General features: G+C 48.6%; 1 protein-coding gene across 3 annotated transcripts in view; it reads right to left on the bottom strand.

Moving 5' to 3' along the window:
- The window catches only part of CRPPA (CDP-L-ribitol pyrophosphorylase A), a 535,384-nt gene that overhangs the window by 506,330 nt on the left and 7,958 nt on the right, over positions 1–21,096 (bottom strand). The window contains exon 1 of one of the 3 annotated variants that reach the window (XM_063924419.1): positions 5,701–5,806. The exons of the other annotated variants lie outside the window; for them this stretch is intronic. The gene's annotated coding sequence lies outside the window, so the exon portion shown is untranslated. Of the gene's footprint in view, positions 1–5,700; positions 5,807–21,096 lie in introns of those variants that run through there. 3 annotated transcript variants of the gene reach the window in all.

Genomic DNA, 21,096 nt, shown 5'->3' with positions numbered 1-21,096 from the left:
CTCTGCTCTATCCACATGGAAAATGAGATAGGGGCTCTTATGAGACAAGGGCGCCAATTCGGACACCCGCCTTGCAGATGCCAAGGCCAACAACATGACCACCTTCCAAGTGAGAAATTTTAACTCAACAGTTTGAAGAGGCTCAAACCAGTGAGATTTTAGGAATTGTAACACCACGTTAAGGTACCATGGTGCCACTGGGGGCACAAAAGGAGGCTGAATGTGCAGCACTCCCTTTACAAAAGTCTGGACTTCAAGGAGAGAAGCCAATTCTTTCTGAAAGAATATAGAAAGGGACGAAATATGTACCTTAATGGAGTCCAACTGTAGGCCCATATCCACTCCAGTCTGTAGAAAATGGAGAAACTGGCCCAAGTGGAAGTCTTCCGTAGGAGCATTCTTGGCTTCACACCAAGAAACAAAGTTCCTACAGATACGGTGATAATGTTTCGCCGTCACCTCCTTCCTAGCTTTTATCAGAGTAAGGATGACTTCTTCCGGAATACCCTTCCCAGCTAGGATTTGGCGTTCAACCGCCATGCCGTCAAATGTAACCGCGGTAAGTCTTGGAACACGCAGGGCCCTGCTGTAACAGGTCCTCCCTGAGAGGAAGAGGCCATGGATCTTCTGTGAGCAGCTCCTGAAGATCTGAATACCAGGCCCTTCGAGGCCAATCTGGAACAATGAATATTGTCTGCACTCTTCTTCGCCTTATGATTCTCAGTATCTTTGAGATGAGAGGAAGAGGAGGGAACACATAAACTGACTGAAACACCCATGGTGTCACGAGAGCGTCCACCGCTACTGCCTGAGGGTCCCTTGACCTGGCACAATACCTCCGAAGCTTCCTGTCGAGGCGTGACGCCATCATGTCTATTTGAGGAAGTCCCCAAAGACTTGTTATCTCTGCAAAAACTTCTTGACTAAGTCCCCACTCTCCTGGATGGAGATCGTTTCTGCTGAGGAAGTCCGCTTCCCAGTTGTCCACTCCCGGAATGAATACCGCTGACAGAGCGCTTACGTGATTTTCTGCCCAGCGCAGAATCCTCGTGGCTTCCGCCATTGCCACTCTGCTCCTTGTCCCACCTTGGCGGTTTACATGAGCCACGGCTGTGTCGTTGTCTGATTGAATCAGAACCGGTAGGTCGCAAAGAATATTCTCCGCTTGTCGTAGGCCATTGTAAATGGCCCTCAATTCCAGTATGTTGATGTGCAGACAAGCCTCCTGGCTTGACCACAGTCCCTGAAAATTCCTTCCTTGTGTAACTGCTCCCCAACCTCGGAGGCTCGCGTCCGCGGTCATCAGAACCCAGTCCTGAATGCCGAACCTGCGACCCTCTAGAAGGTGAGCACTCTGGAGCCACCACAGGAGAGACACCCTGGCCCTGGGGAACAGTTATTTTCTGATGTATTTGAAGGTGTGACCCGGACCACTTGTCCAGAAGGTCCCACTGAAAAGTCCTCGCATGAAACCTGCCGAAGGGGATGGCGTCGTAGGTCGCCACCATTTTCCCCAGTACTCGATTGCACTGATGGACTGACACTCTTTTCGGTTTCAACAAGTCTCTTACCATGTTCTGGAGTTCCTGGGCTTTTTTTTTTAAATTCAATAATTTTTATTTGAGTTTTGATTTTGCATTAACAACTTACATACAAAACAAACCTAAGAGTACAAACATACCCAGATTACACAGAAACAGCTGTACATTCACAAGGCACATGGAACAACCAATGGATAACATATTGCATAAAACACACAGTCGCAGCTCGTCGGCGTCTGGGCGTGGCATACCCAAACACATCACTATCCATAGTAGCAGAAGCATAGCACAGCAAGCGCAGTATATTGAAACATAGCGTAGCAACGCCGGCCGCGAGGGCACCCACCCCCAAAACATCCCAGACTAAAAGAAAAAAGAAAGGGGGTACAAGTCTAAACATTATCTATCCCGAAAATATCTAGATTCCAACCACCTGCCCCATATTGTGAATAGTTTCTTCTCCACCTTCCTAGCCAGGAACACAAATTTGTCGTGTGCAATAGTTTCATTGACCAGGGATATCCAAGCCTTAGGTGCCGGGGCCTCAGCAGCCAGCCACAGCCGGGCTATGCAGACCCTAGCCAGGGCACATAGATTGATGACATATCGCCTGCTGGACGGATCTAGAGCCTCCTCGTTCACAACCAGCAATGTACACAGCACAGGCATACATATAGAAGAGGGAATACCGGTATCAATTATGGTGCGTATAACAACCTTCCAGAACAGAGACACGCCAGGGCACACCCAAAGCAGATGCCAAAAGTCAGCACCCATGGCTCCACACTTAGGGCATCGTGAGCTATGAGATCCCCCAATGTGTGTTAGCCTCACCGGCGTCATATACACCCTATGCAGAATATATAGTTGTATTTGCTGGTATCTGACAGAGGAAGTGGAGATCCGATGGGATCCCAAGGCAGTGTTCCACGCGTCATCGGATAGCACACCTATATCCGACTCCCATCTATCCCGGAGACAAGTCAGAGGGTCGCCATGGTGCATCTGAATAATACGACCATTTATCTATCTTCGAGACCAAGTGTCCCGAGTCCAATGTTTGCAGCATTAATTTGACCGGGGAATCAACAAGGACCGGAGGGCCATTCGGAAACTGGACGGCCAAAGCGTGTCTCAGCTGAAGGAAACGAAAGAAAAACCCAGAGGGGACATTGTGTGCCTGTTGGAGTTGTTGGAATGAGTTAAGGGTCCCATCGCTATATAAATGGCCTAAAGAATACACTCCCCAGTGTCCCCAGACCTCCCGGACCTGAAGCCGGCACAGCTCCGGCAGCCCATGAGCATTATCCAGTGGGGTATCAGGATCAACACCGTGGCCTCGCATCACAGAGTGCACCAATTTCCATATTAGGATGTATTGTTTAATCAGTGGCAATGAGGACATTTTGACGCTACCGCAAAGGAGTAGCTGTAACGGGGAGCCACCGGGATAGTCATGGCGCATCATCAGTGAGTGCAAGGCCAGGGCATCGAGGTCGCCAACCCACTCCCAGACATGTGCCAACTGTGCTGCTAAGTAATAAAAATGGAAGTTGGGGAGGGCCAGACCCCCCAGTTCCCGTGACCTGGTCAGGGTATCCAGTCTCAGAAGTGCCCGCCTGCTAGCCCACACCAGGGAGGAAAGCAACCCATTTATTTGTTTAAAAATCTTCTGCGGAATATAAACGGGAGAGTGCTGCAGAACATACAGGAGTTTGGGCTGGAAAACCATTTTAACCATGTTAACCCTTCCCGTGACCGTTACAGGTAACTTCCCCCAGGTCTTCACCCGGGTACGGAGATACGTAATTTGAGGAGAGTTCCTGGGCTTTTTTCCTCGGGCGAAAAACCCTCTTTTGTTCTGTGTCCAGAATCATGCCTAAGAAAGACAGCCGAGTCGTTGGGACCAACTGCGACTTTTGTAGATTTAGAATCCATCCATGTTGCTGTAGCACTCCCAGGGAGAGCGACACGCTTTTCTGCAACTGTTCCTTTGATCTCGCTTTTATCAGGAGATCGTCCAAGTACGGGATAATTGTGACTCCTTGCCTGCGTAGGAGCACCATCATTTCCGACATTACCTTGGTGAACACCCTCAGGGCCGTGGAAAGCCCAAACGGCAACGTCTGAAACTGGTAATGACAGTACAGCGAATCTCAGGTATGCCTGATGAGGAGGATATATGGGGACGTGAAGGTATGCATCCTTTATGTCCAATGACACCATAAAATCCCCTCCTTCCAAGCTGGAGACGACTGCCCTGAGCAATTCCATCTTGAACTTGAACCTTTTTAAGAACAAGTTCAGGGATTTTAGATTTAGAATGGGTCTGACCGAGCCATCCGGTTTCGGGACCACAAATAGGGTTGAATAGTACCCTTTCCCCTGTTGTGTTAGGGTAACCTTGATGATCACTTGCTGTTGACACAGCTTTTGAATTGCAGCTAAAATTATCTCCCTCTCTGAGGGAGAAGCTGGTAAAGCCGATTTGAAGAATCGACGAGGAGGCACGTCTTCGAATTACAGCTTGTAGCCTTGGGATACAATTTCGATCACCCAAGGATCCACGTCCGACTGAACCCAGACGTGGCTGAAGAGTCGAAGACGTGCCCCCACCGGCGCGGACTCCCTCAGTGGAGCCCCAGCGACATGCGGTGGATTTAGTAGAAGCCGAGGAGGACTTCTGTACCTGGGAACTGGCCGTAGCAGGCTCTTTTCCCTCTACCCTTACCTCTGGCAAGGAAGGAAGAGCCCCGACCTCTTCTGTACTTACGCGACCGAAAGGACTGCATCTGATACTGAGTAGTCTTCTTTTGCTGTGGGGGAACATAAGGCAAAAAGGTAGATTTACCCACGGTAGCTGTGGATCCCCAAATCCCCAAATAAAACCTCACCCTTGTAAGGTAAAACTTCCATATGCCTCTTTGAGTCGGCATCACCCGTCCATTGGCGGGTCCACAGTGCTTGTCTAGCCGAGACCGCCATCGCGTTGGCTCTTGACCCTAGTAGTCCTACGTCTCTCTGAGCATCTCTCATATATAAGACTGCGTCCTTGATGTGACCTAAGGTCAACAAAATGGTATCCTTATCTAGGGTATCAAGATCAGCTGACAAGGTATCTGTCCAAGCTGCTACCGCGCTACAGGCCCAAGATGATGCTATAGCCGGTCTGAGTAACGCACCAGTATGTGTATAAATTGATTTTAAGGTTGTTTCCTGTCTGCGATCAGCAGGATCTTTAAGAGCTGCCGTGTCTGGGGACGGTAGCGCCACCTTTTTGGATAAGCGCGTCAAAGCTTTGTCCACCCTGGGCGAGGATTCCCACCGTACCCTGTCCTGTGCCGGGAAAGGATACGCCATAAGAACTCTTTGGGAATCTGCAGTTTTTTGTCTGGCGTTTCCCAAGCTTTTTCAAATAACTCGTTCAGCTCATGAGATGGGGGAAATGTTACCTCAGGTTTCTTTTCCTTAAACATGTGTACCCTCGTGTCAGGGACAGAGGGGTCATCTATAATATGCAAAACATCTTTTATTGCAATAATCATATAATGAATACTTTTGGCCACCCTTGGGTGTAGCCTTGCATCATCGTAGTCGACACTGGAGTCAGAATCCGTGTCGGTATCAGTGTCTGCTATTTGGGATAGGGGACGTTTTTGAGACCCTGAAGGGCCCTGTGACACAGTCAACGCCATTGATTGACTCCCTGTATTATCCCTGGACTCTGCTTTTTCCAATCTCTTATGTAACAAGGTCACATTTGTATTTAAAACATCCCACATGTCCAACCAATCAGGTGTCGGCGTTGGCGACGGAGACACCACAATCATCTGCTCCACCTCCTCTCTAGAAGAGCCTTCCGCCTCAGACATGCCGACACAGGCGTACCGACACCCCACACACACACAGGGATTATATATCTATATATATATATATATATATCTCTCTCAATCAATCAAATAGAAAGGTGTTCGGCACTCCTTGTAAATAAGAGGTGTATGGTGCCCTCCAAAGCAGATATGCAGAGATAGTGTGTAACGGTTGGTAGGCGGCACTCGTGGGACTTCAGCTCAATCATATACTGGAAACCAGGTAAAGCTACGTTTCGATTTAATGAAAATCTTCGTCAGGCATAAAGTACATACATGTGAAAACTTACCATTATAGAAGAAAAAGACACCGTGCTAGCGTGTTGGCCGGGCGGCCGCCGGAAACTGCCATCACGTCATCAGTTCCGTTCCTCCCGGTGATGGACGTGTGACGTGTGAAAAAGTGAGACAGGATAGAACCCGTTACCAAGGTTACCCTGACAACAGAAAACAAAAGCTTGATAGAACCTTAGTTAATTAAAGTTTAGCAGCCTTATATTAGAGAATAGCTGTGCGTAGTTGGTATTTACGCTACAAAAAAGGCTGTAGCAGCGATTACAAATCATAAACAATATAAATGCTGTAACCAAATAAATGCTGAAACTAAATAAAACAATTAAGGGTCATCAATTTATTTAGTCCATGGGGAACTACAGTGTTTTTAAGCGGTATATCCAGCGTGCCTCTAGCTGGAGCAGGGCTCTTGCTCTGTCACCTCCCCGTTTAGTCCCTGTAATTTGGTCAAGCATTTTGTATCGCAGGGCGGACAACATGTGTCTGGCCGACTTAAAGTGCTTGGCCACTGGTTGGTCTATTTGTTTTCCCTCTAATATGAGTTTAATGGCACTTCTTTTGGAACCGACAGGTGTTTTTTCCGATGTACAGTGAGTCACAGGGGCAACGGATGCAGTAAATGGACTAAATGAATTGATGACCCTTAATTGTTTTGTTTAGTTTCAGCATTTATTTGGTTACAGCATTTATATTGTTTCTGATTTGTAATCGCTGCTACAGCCTTTTTTGTAGCGTAAATACCAACTACGCACAGCTATTTTCTAATATAAGGCTGCTAAACTTTAATTAACTAAGGTTCTATCAAGCTTTTGTTTTCTGTTGTCAGGGTAACCTTGGTAACGGGTTCTATCCTGTCTCACTTTTTCACACGTCACACGTCCATCACCAGGAGGAACGGAACTGATGACGTGATGGCAGTTTCCGGCGGCCGCCCGGCCAACACGCTAGCACGGTGTCTTTTTCTTCTATAAAGGTATGTTTTCACATGTATGTACTTTATGCCTGACGACGATTTTCATTAAATCGAAACGTAGCTTTACCTGGTTTCCAGTATATGATTGAGCTGAAGTCCCACGAGTGCCGTCTACCAACCGTTACACACTATCTCTCTCTCTCTATATATATATATATATATATATATATATATATATATATGAGAGAGAGAGACAGTTCCCCCAATAAGGCCCTTTGGAGAGACGGAGAGATAGTATGCCAGCACACACCAGGCGCCAATAACACTGGAAACAAAATTCCCAGATAAACAGCGCTTTTATATAATCATAGATAAATCTATACACTCACTGAGTCTTACAAGTGCCCCCCTCCCCTCTTTTTTGCCCTCTGTCACCGAGTTTAGCAGGGGAGAGTCCGGGGAGCCAGCTTCTGCAGTGTGCTGTGGAAGAAAATGGCGCTGCTTAGTGCTGTGAGATCAAGCTCTGCCCCCTCAGCTTCGGTCCCGCTCAAATTTATTTATACTGGCGGGGGATTATAAAATATATTGCCTCCGCAGCCTATATATTCCTATGAGCCAGTCCTAGAGGTTTATTGCTGCCCAGGGCGCCCCCCCTGCGCCCTGCACCCATCAGTGCCTGCAGTGTGTGTAGTGTGTGGGAGCAATGGCGCGCAGCTTTACCACTGCACGTTACCTCATAGAAAATCTGAAATCTTCAGCCGCCTTTGAAGTCTTCTTTCTTCGTATAATCATCCGGCTTCTATCTTCCGGCTCTGCGAGGAGGACGGCGGCGCGGCTCCGGGACGAACGGCGAGGGTGAGACCTGCGTTCCGACTCCCTCTGGAGCTAATGGTGTCCAGTAGCCTAAGAAGCAGAGCCTATCATTTAAGTAGGTCTGCTTTTCTCCCCTCAGTCCTACGATGCAGGGAGCCTGTTGCCAGCAGTGCTCCCTGAAAATAAAAAACCTAACAAAATTATTTTTCAGAGAAACTCAGGAGAGCTCCCCTGTAATGCACTCAGTCTCCTCTGGGCACAGTATCAAACTAACTGAGGTCTGGAGGAGGGGCACAGAGGGAGGAGCCAGTGCACACCCATTCTAAAGTTCTTTATAGTGCCCATGTCTCCTGCGGAGGCCGCCTATACCCCTTGGTCCTTACGGAGTCCCCAGCACCCTCTAGGACGTAAGAGGGGGGGAAAAAATCCACCATCCCACACCCTCTAAAAAGCCCCTTTGTTTGCAACCTCCCCCCCAACCACCACCTTATGACCAATGTATTCTTTTTTACTATTATTTTACCTCCTCCTCCTCCTCCATCATTTATCTGGTTTCCTTGATATCCCCCCCCCCCCCACACTGAGGGTTCCTCCCCCCACCCCACATGCAGAGCGCAGCGCTAATGATGATCAGTCCCCCCTGCTGCAGCTGATCTCTGCACTTGAAGAGATCGGCCAAATTGTGCTGAGACAAGAACTGCGATTCCCTGGGGCATGCGCTCCAGAATGCCGGCCGCACGGCATTCTGGGACGCTATCCTGGAAGTGATGTCGGCGGTCAGAGATCGCCGCATCGCTGCCCAGGGATCCGGGGAGCCAGAGGTGATCCGTTCTGCGAGGCGGCACGTCGGATGTGATGCGACCTGGCCGGGTAGCGTACTCCTGGCTCTGGTCGCATCCCATGAGGGGTAGGGTAAAACACATACCACGATATGTCGGTATCCTGCTGTCAGTATTCCGTACACAACCCCCTGGTGCCCGGTGAGCGATTCTGTATGTGGCTACGATGCGAATAAGAAGTTTCAGAAAAAGGATGAAACTATCTGGATAGCTCACTGTGGCGGAGCATGTAAGTCACCATATGGTGCAAACACGCTAAGTGACACATCTGTAGCCTGCAACTTGACTTAAAGCAATCATTTGCCCGCATCCTTTTAGCAATTATTCCGGTTGAATAGCTTACTGCGATCCAACCTGAATCAGGCCCTTTGTCCAGATTTACATGGGGGGGGGGGGGGTTTGACGATAGGACGAGGCTTCTCCCTCTGGTGTACCAGAATCATGACCCCAACAGAGAGGTGGTAGAGGCTAAGACAGTAGAGCAATTTAAACATGCATGGGATAGACATAAGGATATCCTTACAAAGAAATAAGGATCAAATAAGGTTAGAGATAAAAAGATAAAATAAAATAAAAAAAAGGGGCAGACTAGATGGGCCAAGTGGTTCTTATCTGCCGACAAATTCTATGTTTCTATGTAACAGTGAGGGGTAAATTTACTAAAGCCTCTAAAACAAGAGAATTGGTGATGTTGCCCACTGCAGCCAATCAGATGCTGTCTTGTAATTTTCTAAAAGGCAATAGAGAAAATAAGATTTTACTTACCGGTAAATCTATTTCTCGTAGTCCGTAGAGGTTGCTGGGGACTCCGTAAGGACCATGGGGAATAGACGGGCTCTGCAGGAGATAGGGCACTTTATGAAAGCTTTGGATTCTGGGTGTGCACTGGCTCCTCCCTCTATGTCCCTCCTCCAGACCTCAGTTAGGGAAACTGTGCCCAGAGGAGATGGACAGTACGAGGAAAGGATTTTTGTAAATCTAAGGGCAATATTCATACCAGCCATACCAATCACACCGTATAACTTGTGATAAACTACCCAGTTAACAGTATGAACAATAACATAGCCTCGGTTCAAACCCAATCAACTATAACATAACCCTTATGTAAGCAATAACTATATACAAGTATTGCAGAAGAAGTCCGCACTTGGGACGGGCGCCCAGCATCCTCTACAGACTGCGAGAAATAGATTTACAGGTAAGTAAAATCTTATTTTCTCTAACGTCCTAGAGGATGCTGGGGACTCCGTAAGGACCATGGGAATTATATCAAAGCTCCCAAATGAGCAGGAGAGTGCGGATGACTCTGCAGCACCGATTGAGCAAACAAGAGGTCCTCCTCAGCCAGGGTATCAAACTTATAGAACTTTGCAAAGGTGTTTGACCCCGACCAAGTAACAGTTGTAGTGCCGAGACCCCTCGGGCAGCCGCCCTAGAAGAGCCCACCTTCCTAGTGGAATGGGCCTTAACCGATTTAGGCAATGGCAATCCTGCCGAAGAATGCGCCTGCTGAATCGTGTTACAGATCCAGCGAGCAATAGTCTGCTTTGAAGCAGGAGCGCCAACCTTGTTGGCCTCATACAGAACAAACAGAGCTTCGGTCTTCCTGATCCTAGCTGTTCTGGTCACATAAATCTTCAAAGCCCTGACCACATCCAGGGACTCGGAATCCTCAAAGTCCCGTGTAGCCACAGACACAACAATAGGTTGGTTCATATGAAAAGATAAGACCACCTTGGGCAGAAATTGAGGACGAGTCCTCAACTCTGCCCTATCCACGTGAAAAATCAGGTATGGGCTTTTATATGATAAAGCCGCCAATTCCGAAACCTGCCTTGCAGAAGCTAAGACCAACAACATGACCACTTTCCAGGTGAGGTATTTCAACTCTACTGTTTTGAGTGGTTCAAACCAAGGTGACTTTAGGAAACTTAATACCACGTTAAGGTCCCATGGCGCCACCGGAGGTACAAAGGGAGGCTGAATATGCAGCACGCCCTTCACAAAAGTCTGTACTTCAGTAAGAGAAGCCAATTCTCTTTGAAAGAAAATGGATAAGGCCGAAATTTGAACCTTTATGGACCCTAATTTTAGGCCCAAATTCACTCCCGTTTGAAGGAAGTGAAGCAGACGGCCCAACTGGAACTCCTCCGTAGGAGCAGTTCTGGCCTCACACCAAGAAACATACTTTCGCCATATACGGTGATAATGTTTCGACGTCACGTCCTTCCTAGCCTTGATCAGGGTAGGAATGACCTCCTCCGGAATCCCTTTTTCCGCTAGGATCCGGCGTTCAACCGCCATGCCGTCAAACGCAGCCGCGGTAAGTCTTGGAACAGACAGGGCCCCTGCTGCAGCAGGTCCTGCCTTTGAAGAAGAGGCCACGGATCTTCTGTGAGCAACTCTTGCAGATCCGGATACCAAGTCCTCCTTGGCCAATCTGGAACAATGAGGATTGTACTGACCCTTCTTATTCTTATTATCCTCAACACCTTGGGTATGAGAGGTAGAGGAGGAAACACATAGACCGATATGAACACCCAAGGTGTCACCAGAGCGTCTACCGCTACCGCCTGAGGGTCTCTTGACCTGGCGCAATACCTCTTTAGCTTTTTGTTGAGGCGGGACGCCATCATGTCTATCTGAGGCAGACCCCACCGGTCCGTGATCTGTGTGAAGACTTCTTGATGAAGTCCCCACTCTCCCGGATGCAGGTCGTGCCTGCTGAGAAAGTCCGCCTCCCAGTTGTCCACCCCCGGGATGAACACTGCTGATAGTGCGCTTACATGGCCTTCCGCCCAGCGTAGAATCCTGGATGCCTCTGCCATTGCCACTCTACTCCTTGTGCTGCCTTGGCGGTTTACATGAGCCACTGCCGTGACATTGTCTGACTGAATCAGAACCGGTTTGTTCCGAAGCCATTCCTCCGCTTGGTGTAGGGCGTTGTATATAACTCCAGGACACTTATGTGGAGACCAGTCTCTGGGCTTGACCAGAGACCCTGGAAATTTCTCCCCAACCTCGGAGGCTCGCGTCCGTGGTTACCAGGACCCAGTCCTGAATGCCGAACCTGCGACCCTCCAGGAGGTGAGCACTGCGCAGCCACCACAGGAGAGACGCCCTGGACCTGGGAGACAGGGTGATCCATTTTTGCATGTGTAGATGGGACCCGGACCATTTGTCCAATAGGTCCCATTGAAAGGTCCTTGCATGGAACCTGCCGAAGGGGATGGCCTCGTATGAAGCCACCATCTTCCCCAGAACCCTCGTGCAATGATGCACTGAAACCTTTTTGGCTACGAGCTCCTGAGCCTTCTCCACTGGAAGAAAAACTCTTTTTTGGTCTGTGTCTAGAATCAGGCCCAAAAAGGTCAGACGCGTTGCAGGGACTAGCTGGGATTTCGGTAAATTGAGAATCCAGCCGTGCCTCTGCAACGTCTTCACGGACAGAGACACGCTGTCCAGCAACTTCTCCCGAGATCTCGCCTTTATGAGGAGATCGTCCAAGTACGGGATAATTGTGACACCCTGCCTGCGCAGGAGCACCATCATTTCCGCCATTACCTTGGTGAAAATTCCCGGGGCTGTGGAAAGACCAAACGGCAACGTCTGAAATTGGTAGCGACAGTCCTGTACTGCAAATCTCAGGAACGCCTGGTGAGGAGGGAAAATCGGAACATGAAGGTACGCATCCTTTATGTCCAGGGACACCATCCAATCCCGTCCCTCCAGGCTGGCGATGACCGCTCTGAGCGATTCCATTTTGAACTTGAACCTCTTAAAGTACAGGTTCAGGGATTTCAGATTTAAAATGGGTCTGACCAAACCGTCCGGTTTTGGTACCACAAACAGGAATGAATAATAACCCTCTCCTTGCTGGAGATGAGGAACGTCGACTATCACCTGTTGAATGTACAATTTGTGAATTGCAGCTAACACCAGCTCCCTCTCCGACGGGGAAGCCGGTAAAGACGATTTGAAAAACCGGCGAGGAGGCATGTCTTCGAATTCCAGTCTGTATCCCTGGGAAACCATCTCTATTGCCCAGGGATCCACCTGTGAGAGAACCCAGACGTGGCTGAAAAGACGAAGACATGCCCCCACTTGATCTGACCCCCCCCCCGGAAAGCCCCAGCGTCATGAGGTGGACTTTGCGGAAGTAGGAAGTAGGGGAGGACTTCTGCTCCTGGGAACTAGCAGAGTGCAGTTTTTTTCCCTTGCCTCTACCTCTGGCAACAAAGGACGATCCTCGTACCTTCTTGCTTTTATTGGAACGAAAGGACTGCATTTGATAATGCGGTACCTTCTTAGCATGCTGCGGGGGAACATAAGGTAAAAAATTCTATTTACCGGCCGTAGCAAAAGAGACAAGGTCCGAGAGGCCTTCTCCAAACAACTCCTCCCCCTTGTAAGGCAATGACTCCATATGCCGCTTTAAGTCGGCGTCTCCCGTCCACTGTCGGGTCCACAAGAGTCGCCTAGCAGAAAGTGACATAGCGCTTATTCTGGAGCTTAGTAAACAAATGTCTCTCTGAGCATCCCTCATATACAAGGCAGCATCTCTGATATGCTCAATGGTCATTAGAATGGTATCCCTATCTAAGGTGTCAATCTTCGTAGATAAGGAGTCTGCCCATGCCACGACAGCACTACCAACCCAGGCCGATGCCATGGCCGGTCTAACGATAGTTCCTGAATGTGTGTAAATGTGCTTCATGGTAATTTCCTGCTTGCGATCAGCAGGATCCTTGAGGGAAGCAGTATACGGAGAAGGCAGTGCCACCTTCTTGGATAAGCGTGTCAGTGCCTTGTCTACTTTAGGCGAAGATTCCCATTGTATCCTATCCTTCTGTGGAAAAGGATACGCCATTAGAATCCTTTTGGGAACATGTAGTCTCCTATCTGGAGACTCCCAAGCCTTTTCGCACAATTCGCTTAGCTCAAATGAGGACGGAAACGTGACCTCAGGCTTTTTCCCTTTATACATGTGAACCCTCGTGTCAGGGACAGGGGGTTCCTCAGTTATATGCAATACCTCTTTTATGGCAATAATCATGTATCGAATACCCTTTGCCACCTTCGGCTGTAATTTTGCATCCCCATAGTCGACACTAGAGTCAGTATCTGTGTCAGCGACCTGGGATATGAGGCGCTTTTGAGACTCTGAAGGTCCTGGCGCCACAGGGACAGGCACGGTCTGGCTACCTGACTGATGCCAAGCCTTAGCCTTGTCTAACCTTTTATGCAGGAGATTCACATTTACATTTAAGACATTCAGCATATCCACCCAGTCCGGTGTCGGTGTTGCCGACGGCGACCTGACATTCAAACACTCCCCCTCCACATTAAGCGAGCCTTCCTCATCAAACATGTCGACACACACGTACCGACACCCTTCACACACACAGGGAAACTCCTTTCTGAAGACAGTATCCCTTTGGAGAGATAGAGAGAGAGTATGCCAGCACACACCCCAGCGCAATGACCCTGGAGACCAACACAAAATGTTTTTCCCCAGCAGCGCTGTATAATATCTTATCCGCCAATTATGTGCCCCCCCCCCCTCTCTTTTAAACAGCCCTTCAGCGTGTGTAAGCAGGGGAGGGTCCAGGGAGCTTCCTCTCAGCGTTCTGTGGAGAGAAAAATGGCGCTGGTGAGTGCTGAGGGAGAAGCCCCGCCCCCTCGGCGGCGGGCTTCGGTCCCGCTCAAATTTGTGTAAAAATGGCGGGGGCTCTTTTATATACATGTACAGTGCCCAGCTGTACATGTATATATCTTTTTGACATGTTTTGAGGTGTTATTATTGCTGCCCAGGGCGCTCCCCCTGCGCCCTGCACCCATACAGTGACCGGAGTGTGTGAGGTGTGTGGAGCAATGACGCACAGCTGCGGTGCTGTGCGTTACCTCAGTGAAGCCGCTGAAAGCTTCTGCCGCCTGAGATGTCTTCTTGCTTCTGTTCTTCTGGCTCTGAGGAGAACGGCGGCGTGGCTCCGGGGGTGGACGCCCAGGACGAACCTGTGTTCACCCCCTCTGGAGCTAATGGTGTCCAGTAGCCGAGGAAGCAGATCCTATCATTTAAATAGGTCTGCTCCTCACTCCCCAGTCCCTCGATGCAGGGAGCCTGTTGCCAGTAGTGCTCCCTGTAAAAATAGAAAAATCCAAACAAAAATGCTTTCTAATGCAAAGAACTCAGGAGAGCTCCCTGCAGTGCGCCCATTCTCCTCTGGGCACAGTATAAAACTGAGGTCTGGAGGAGGGACATAGAAGGAGGAGCCAGTGCACACCCAGAATCTAAAGTTTTCTTAAAGTGCCCTATCTCCTGCGGAGCCCGTCTATTCCCCATGGTCCTTATGGAGTCCCCAGCATCCTCTAGGACGTTAGAGAAACGATAAACAACATCTGATTGGTTGCTATGGGCATTTAACCATTCTCTGTTTTAGAAGCTTTAGTAAATTTTCCCCTGAAATGGGCTCATCATGTGGGTGGTCATTTCCGAGCTGATCGCTCACTAGCAGTTTTTAGAAGCCGTGCCGACGCATTGCCGCCGCCCTCTGGGAGTGTATCCTAGCTTAGAAGAAGTGCAAACGAAAGGATCGCAGAGAGGCTACAAAATAATTTAGCGCAGTTTTAGAGTAGCTTCAGACCTACTCACCTACTCAGCGCTTGCGATCACTTCAGACCATTCAGTTCCGGATTTGACGTCACAAACACGCCCTGCGTTCGCCCAGCCACGCCTGCGTTTTTTCGAACACTCCCTGAAAACACCCAGAAACGCCCCTTTCCTGTGAATCACTCTGCGGCCAGCAGTGCGACTGAAAAGCTTCACTAGACCTTGAGTGAAACTACATAGGCCTTTGTGAAAGTACGTTGCGCATGAGCATTGCGCCGCATGTGCAGCAGTGCCGTTTTTTGCATCATCGCTGCGCATCGACTCGGAATGACCCTCATAGGGCGAAAATGTGCACAAACAGTACATGTAAGGCCAGGTACACATCAGAACGATGTTACAAAAAGAAGGAAAGAATGATCTGTAAGGTGAACTCCGGAAGCCTCGAGGGCGGCGTTTAGCTCTGCTCATATATAATTACACGTTTGCAATCCTAAAACAAAACTTTTAATTATTTATATGATAAAAGGATACTTTATCCATACTGTATCTAGAGTAAATAGTGTTTTTAATTAAAATCTAGATATAACAAAAAAAAAAATGTGTCTAAACTAAAGATAGTATAAGTTTCCCTTTTGGTATTGAATAGAATGTTGTAAAGGGAGGGGAAGAAAGATTACACAGAATATCTACTTGTGAATTAATTTGTCTTATTTATGACACTGATTAGTGTTTCTTCAATAAAAATAAGAATTTACTTACCGATAATTCTATTTCTCGGAGTCCGTAGTGGATGCTGGGGTTCCTGAAAGGACCATGGGGAATAGCGGCTCCGCAGGAGACAGGGCACAAAAAAGTAAAGCTTTTACCAGATCAGGTGGTGTGCACTGGCTCCTCCCCCTATGACCCTCCTCCAGACTCCAGTTAGGTACTGTGCCCGGACGAGCGTACACAATAAGGGAGGCAATTTGAATCCCGGGTAAGACTCATACCAGCCACACCAATCACACCGTACAACTTGTGATCTAAACCCAGTTAACAGTATGATAACAGAAAGAGCCTCTTAAAGATGGCTCCTTAACAATATAACCCGAATTTGTTAACAATAACTATGTACAGTATTGCAGATAATCCGCACTTGGGATGGGCGCCCAGCATCCACTACGGACTCCGAGAAATAGAATTATCGGTAAGTAAATTCTTATTTTCTCTATCGTCCTAAGTGGATGCTGGGGTTCCTGAAAGGACCATGGGGATTATACCAAAGCTCCCAAACGGGCGGGAGAGTGCGGATGACTCTGCAGCACCGAATGAGAGAATTCCAAGTCCTCTTTTGCCAGGGTATCAAATTTGTAGAATTTTACAAACGTGTTTTCCCCCGACCACGTAGCTGCTCGGCAGAATTGTAATGCCGAGACCCCTCGGGCAGCCGCCCAAGATGAGCCCACCTTCCTTGTGGAATGGGCCTTAACAGATTTAGGCTGTGGCAGGCCTGCCACAGAATGAGCAAGTTGAATTGTGTTACAAATCCAACGAGCAATCGTCTGCTTAGAAGCAGGGGCACCCAACTTGTTGGGTGCATATAGTATCAACAGCGAGTCAGATTTTCTGACTTCAGCCGTCCTTGAAATGTATATTTTTAAGGCTCTGACAACGTCCAACAACTTGGAGTCCTCCAAGTCGCCAGTGGCCGCAGGCACCACAATAGGTTGGTTCAGGTGAAACGCTGATACCACCTTAGGGAGAAAATGCGGACGAGTCCTCAGTTCTGCCCTATCCGAATGGAAGATTAGATAAGGGCTTTTATAAGATAAAGCCGCCAATTCAGATACTCTCCTGGCGGAAGCCAGGGCCAGTAACATAGTCACTTTCCATGTGAGATATTTAAAATCCACCTTTTTCAATGGTTCAAACCAATGGGATTTGAGGAAATCTAAAACTACATTTAGATCCCACGGTGCCACCGGAGGCACCACAGGAGGCTGTATATGCAGTACTCCTTTAACAAAAGTCTGTACCTCAGGAACTGAGGCCAATTCTTTTTGGAAGAATATTGACAGGGCCGAAATTTGAACCTTAATAGATCTCAATTTGAGACCCATAGACAATCCTGATTGTAGGAAAAGTAGGAAACGACCCAGTTGAAATTCCTCCGTCGGAACACTCCGATCCTCGCACCACGCGACATATTTTCGCCAAATGCGGTGATAATGTTTCGCGGTGACTTCCTTCCTTGCCTTAATCAAGGTAGGAATGACTTCTTCTGGAATGCCTTTCCCTTTTAGGATCTGGCGTTCAACCGCCATGCCGTCAAACGCAGCCGCGGTAAGTCTTGAAAGAGACAGGGACCCTGTTGTAGCAGGTCCCTTCTCAGAAGTAGAGGGCACGGGTCGTCCGTGACCAACTCTTGAAGTTCCGGGTACCAAGTCCTTCTTGGCCAATCCGGAGCCACTAGTATTGTTCTTACTCCTCCTCACCGTATAATCTTCAATACCTTTGGTATGAGAGGCAGAGGAGGAAACACATATACTGATTTGTACACCCAAGGTGTTACCAGTGCGTCCACAGCTATTGCCTGTGGATCTCTTGACCTGGCGCAATACTTGTCCAGTTTCTTGTTGAGGCGAGACGCCATCATGTCTACCATTGGTCTTTCCCAACAGTTTATTAGCATGTGGAAGACTTCTGGATGAAGACCCCCCTCTCCCGGGTGAATATCGTGTCTGCTGAGGAAGTCTGCTTCCCAGTTGTCCACGCCCGGGAAGAACACTGCTGACAGTGCTATTACGTGATTCTCCGCCCAGCGAAGAATCTTGGCAGCTTCTGCCATTGCACTCCTGCTTCTTGTGCCGCCCTGTCTGTTTACATGGGCGACCGCCGTGATGTTGTCCGACTGAATCAACACCGGTTTTCCTTGCAGGAGTGGTTCCGCCTGGCTTAGAGCATTTTAGATTGCTCTTAGTACCAGAATGTTTATGTGAAGAGACTTTTCCAGGTTCGTCCATACCCCCTGGAAGTTTCTTCCTTGTGTGACTGCTCCCCAACCTCTCAGGCTGGCGTCCGTGGTCACCAGGATCAAATCCTGTATGCCGAATCTGCGGCCCTCCAATAGATGAGCCTTTTGCAACCACCACAGAAGATATACCCTTGTCCTTGGCGACAGGGTTATTCGCAGGTGCATCTGAGGATGCGACCCTGACCATTTGTCCAACAGATCCCTTTGGAAAATTCTTGCATGGAATCTGCCGAATGGAATTGCTTCGTAAAAAGCCACCATTTTTCCCAGGACTCTTGTGCATTGATGTACAGACACCTTTCCTGGTTTTAGGAGGTTCCTGACAGGTCGGATAACTCCTTGGCTTTTTCCTCGGGAAGAAAAACCTTTTTCTGAACCGTGTCCAGAATCATCCCTAGGAACAGCAGACGTATCGTCGGAAAACAGCTGCGATTCTTGGAATATTTAGAATCCAGTCGTGCCGTCGAAGAACTACTTTAGATAGTGCTCTTCCGACCTCCAACTGTTCTCTGGAACTTGCCCTTTTTAGGTCGTGCAAGTAAGGGATAATTTAGATGCCTTTTTTCTTTGAAGAAACATCTTTTCGGCCATTACCTTGGTAAAAAGGCCCGGGGTGCCGTGGATAATTCAAACGGCATCGTCTGAAACTGATATTGACAGTTCTGTACCACGAACCAGAGGTACCCTTGATGAGAAGGACAAAATTTGGACATGGAGGTAATCCTTGATGTCCAGGGACACCATATAGTCCCCTTTTTTCCGGTTCGCTATCACTGCTCTGAGTGACTTTATCTCGATTTGAACCTTTTATGTAAGTGTTCAAAACATTTTAGATTTAGACTATGTGTCACCAAGCCGTCTGGCTTCAGTACCACAATATAGTGTGGAAAAATAATACCCTTTTCCTTGTCGTAGGAGGGGTACTTTGATTATCACCTGCTGGATATACAGCTTGTGAATTGTTTCCAATGCTGCCTCCCTGTCGGAGGGAGCCGTTGGTAAAGCAGACTTCAGGAACCTGCGAGGAGAAGATGTCTCGACTCTCCAATCTTTACCCCTGGGATAATACTCGTACGATCTAGGGGTCAACTTGCGAGTGATCCCACTGCGCCCTGAGACTCTTGAGACTACCCCCCCACCTTGAGTCCGCTTGCACGGCCCCAGCGTCATGCTGAGGACTTGGCAGACGCGGTGGAGGGCTTCTTTTCCTGGGAAAGGGCTGCCTGCTGCAGTCTACTTCCCTTACCTCTATGTCTGGGCAGATATGACTGGCCTTTTGCCTGCATGCCCTCATGGGAAAGGAAAGATTGAGGCTGAAAAGACGGTGTCTTTTTTAGCTGAGATGTAACTTGGGGTAAAAAAGGTTGGATTTCCCAGCTGTTGCTGTGGTCCCCAGGTCCGATGGACCGACCCCCAAATAACTCCTTCCCTTTATACAGCAATACTTCCATCTGCCGTATGGGATCTGTATCACCTGACCACTGTCGTGTCCCTGACATCTTCTGGGAGATATGGACAACGCACTTATCTTGATGCCAGAGAGCAAATATCCCTCTGTGCATCTCACATACATATATATAGAATGCATCCTATTAAATGCTCTACATGAATAAAATATTTTCAGTCAGGGAATCCGACCAAGCCAACCCAGCACTGCATCTCCAGGCTGATGGCGATCGCTGGTCGCAGTATAACCACCGTATGTGTGTATATACTTTTTAGGATATTTTTCCAGCTTCCTATCAGCTGGCTCCTTGAGGGCGGCCGTATCTGGAGACGGTAACGCCACTTGATAAGCGTGTGAGCGCCTTATCACCCTAAGGGGTGTTTCCCAACGTACCCTAATTTCTGGCGGGAAAGGGTATAACGCCAATATTTGCTATCGGGGTAACCCTACGCATCATCACACACTTCATTTTATTTTATCTGATTCAGGAAAAACTACAGGTAGTTTTTTCACTCCCACATAATACCCTTTCTTGTGGTACTTGTAGTATCAGAAACACGTAACACCTCCTTCATTGCCCTTAACGTGTGGCCCTAATGAGAAATACGTTTGTTTATTCACCGTCGACACTGTATTCAGTGTCCGTGTCTGTGTCGACCGACTGAGGTAAATGGGCGTTTTTAAAACCCCTGACGGTGTTTCTGAGACGCCTGGACCGGTCCTAATAGATTGTCGGCCGTCTCATGTCGTCAACCGACCTTGCAGCGTGTTGACATTCTCACGTAATTCTCTAAATAAGCCATCCATTCCGGTGTCGACTCCCTAGAGAGTGACATCACCATTACAGGCAATTTCTCCGCCTCCTCACCAACATCGTCCTCATACATGTCGACACACACGTACCGACACACAGCACACACACCGGGAATGCTCTGACAGAGGACAGGACCCACTAGCCCTTTGGGGAGACAGAGGGAGAGTCTGCCAGCACACACCAAAAACGCTATAATTATATAGGGACAACCTTATATAAGTGTTTCTCCCTTATAGCATCTTTTATATATATACAATATCGCCAAAATCAGTGCCCCCCCTCTCTGTTTTAACCCTGTTTCTGTAGTGCAGTGCAGGGGAGAGCCTGGGAGCCTTCTCTCCAGCTTTTCTGTGAGAGAAAATGGCGCTGTGTGCTGAGGAGATAGGCCCCGCCCCTTTTTCGGCGGGCTCGTCTCCCGCTATTTTTGAAGTTAGGCAGGGGTTAAATATCTCCATATAGCCTCTGTGGGCTATATGTGAGGTATTTTTTGCCTCTAATAAGGTTTTTATTTGCCTCTCAGAGCGCCCCCCCCAGCGCTCTGCACCCTCAGTGACTGTTGTGTGAAGTGTGCTGAGAGGAAAATGGCGCACAGCTGCAGTGCTGTGCGCTACCTTTATGAAGACTCAGGAGTCTTCAGCCGCCGATTTTGGACCTCTTCTCTCTTCAGCGTCTGCAAGGGGGCCGGCGGCGCGGCTCCGGTGACCATCCAGGCTGTACCTGTGATCGTCCCTCTGGAGCTAGTGTCCAGTAGCCAAGCAGCAAATCCACTCTGCACGCAGGTGAGTTCACTACTTCTCCCCTAAGTCCCTCGTTGCAGTGATCCTGTTGCCAGCAGGACTCACTGTAAAGTAAAAAACCTAAGCTAAACTTTCTCTAAGCAGCTCTTTAGGAGAGCCACCTAGATTGCACCCTTCTCGTTCGGGCACAAAATCTAACTGGAGTC

This window comes from Pseudophryne corroboree, chromosome 5 (assembly GCF_028390025.1).
Source record: "Pseudophryne corroboree isolate aPseCor3 chromosome 5, aPseCor3.hap2, whole genome shotgun sequence".
Classification (NCBI taxonomy): domain Eukaryota; kingdom Metazoa; phylum Chordata; class Amphibia; order Anura; family Myobatrachidae; genus Pseudophryne; species Pseudophryne corroboree.
Note: the sequence above shows the minus strand (reverse complement) of the source record. Positions and strands in the feature narration are given on the sequence as shown.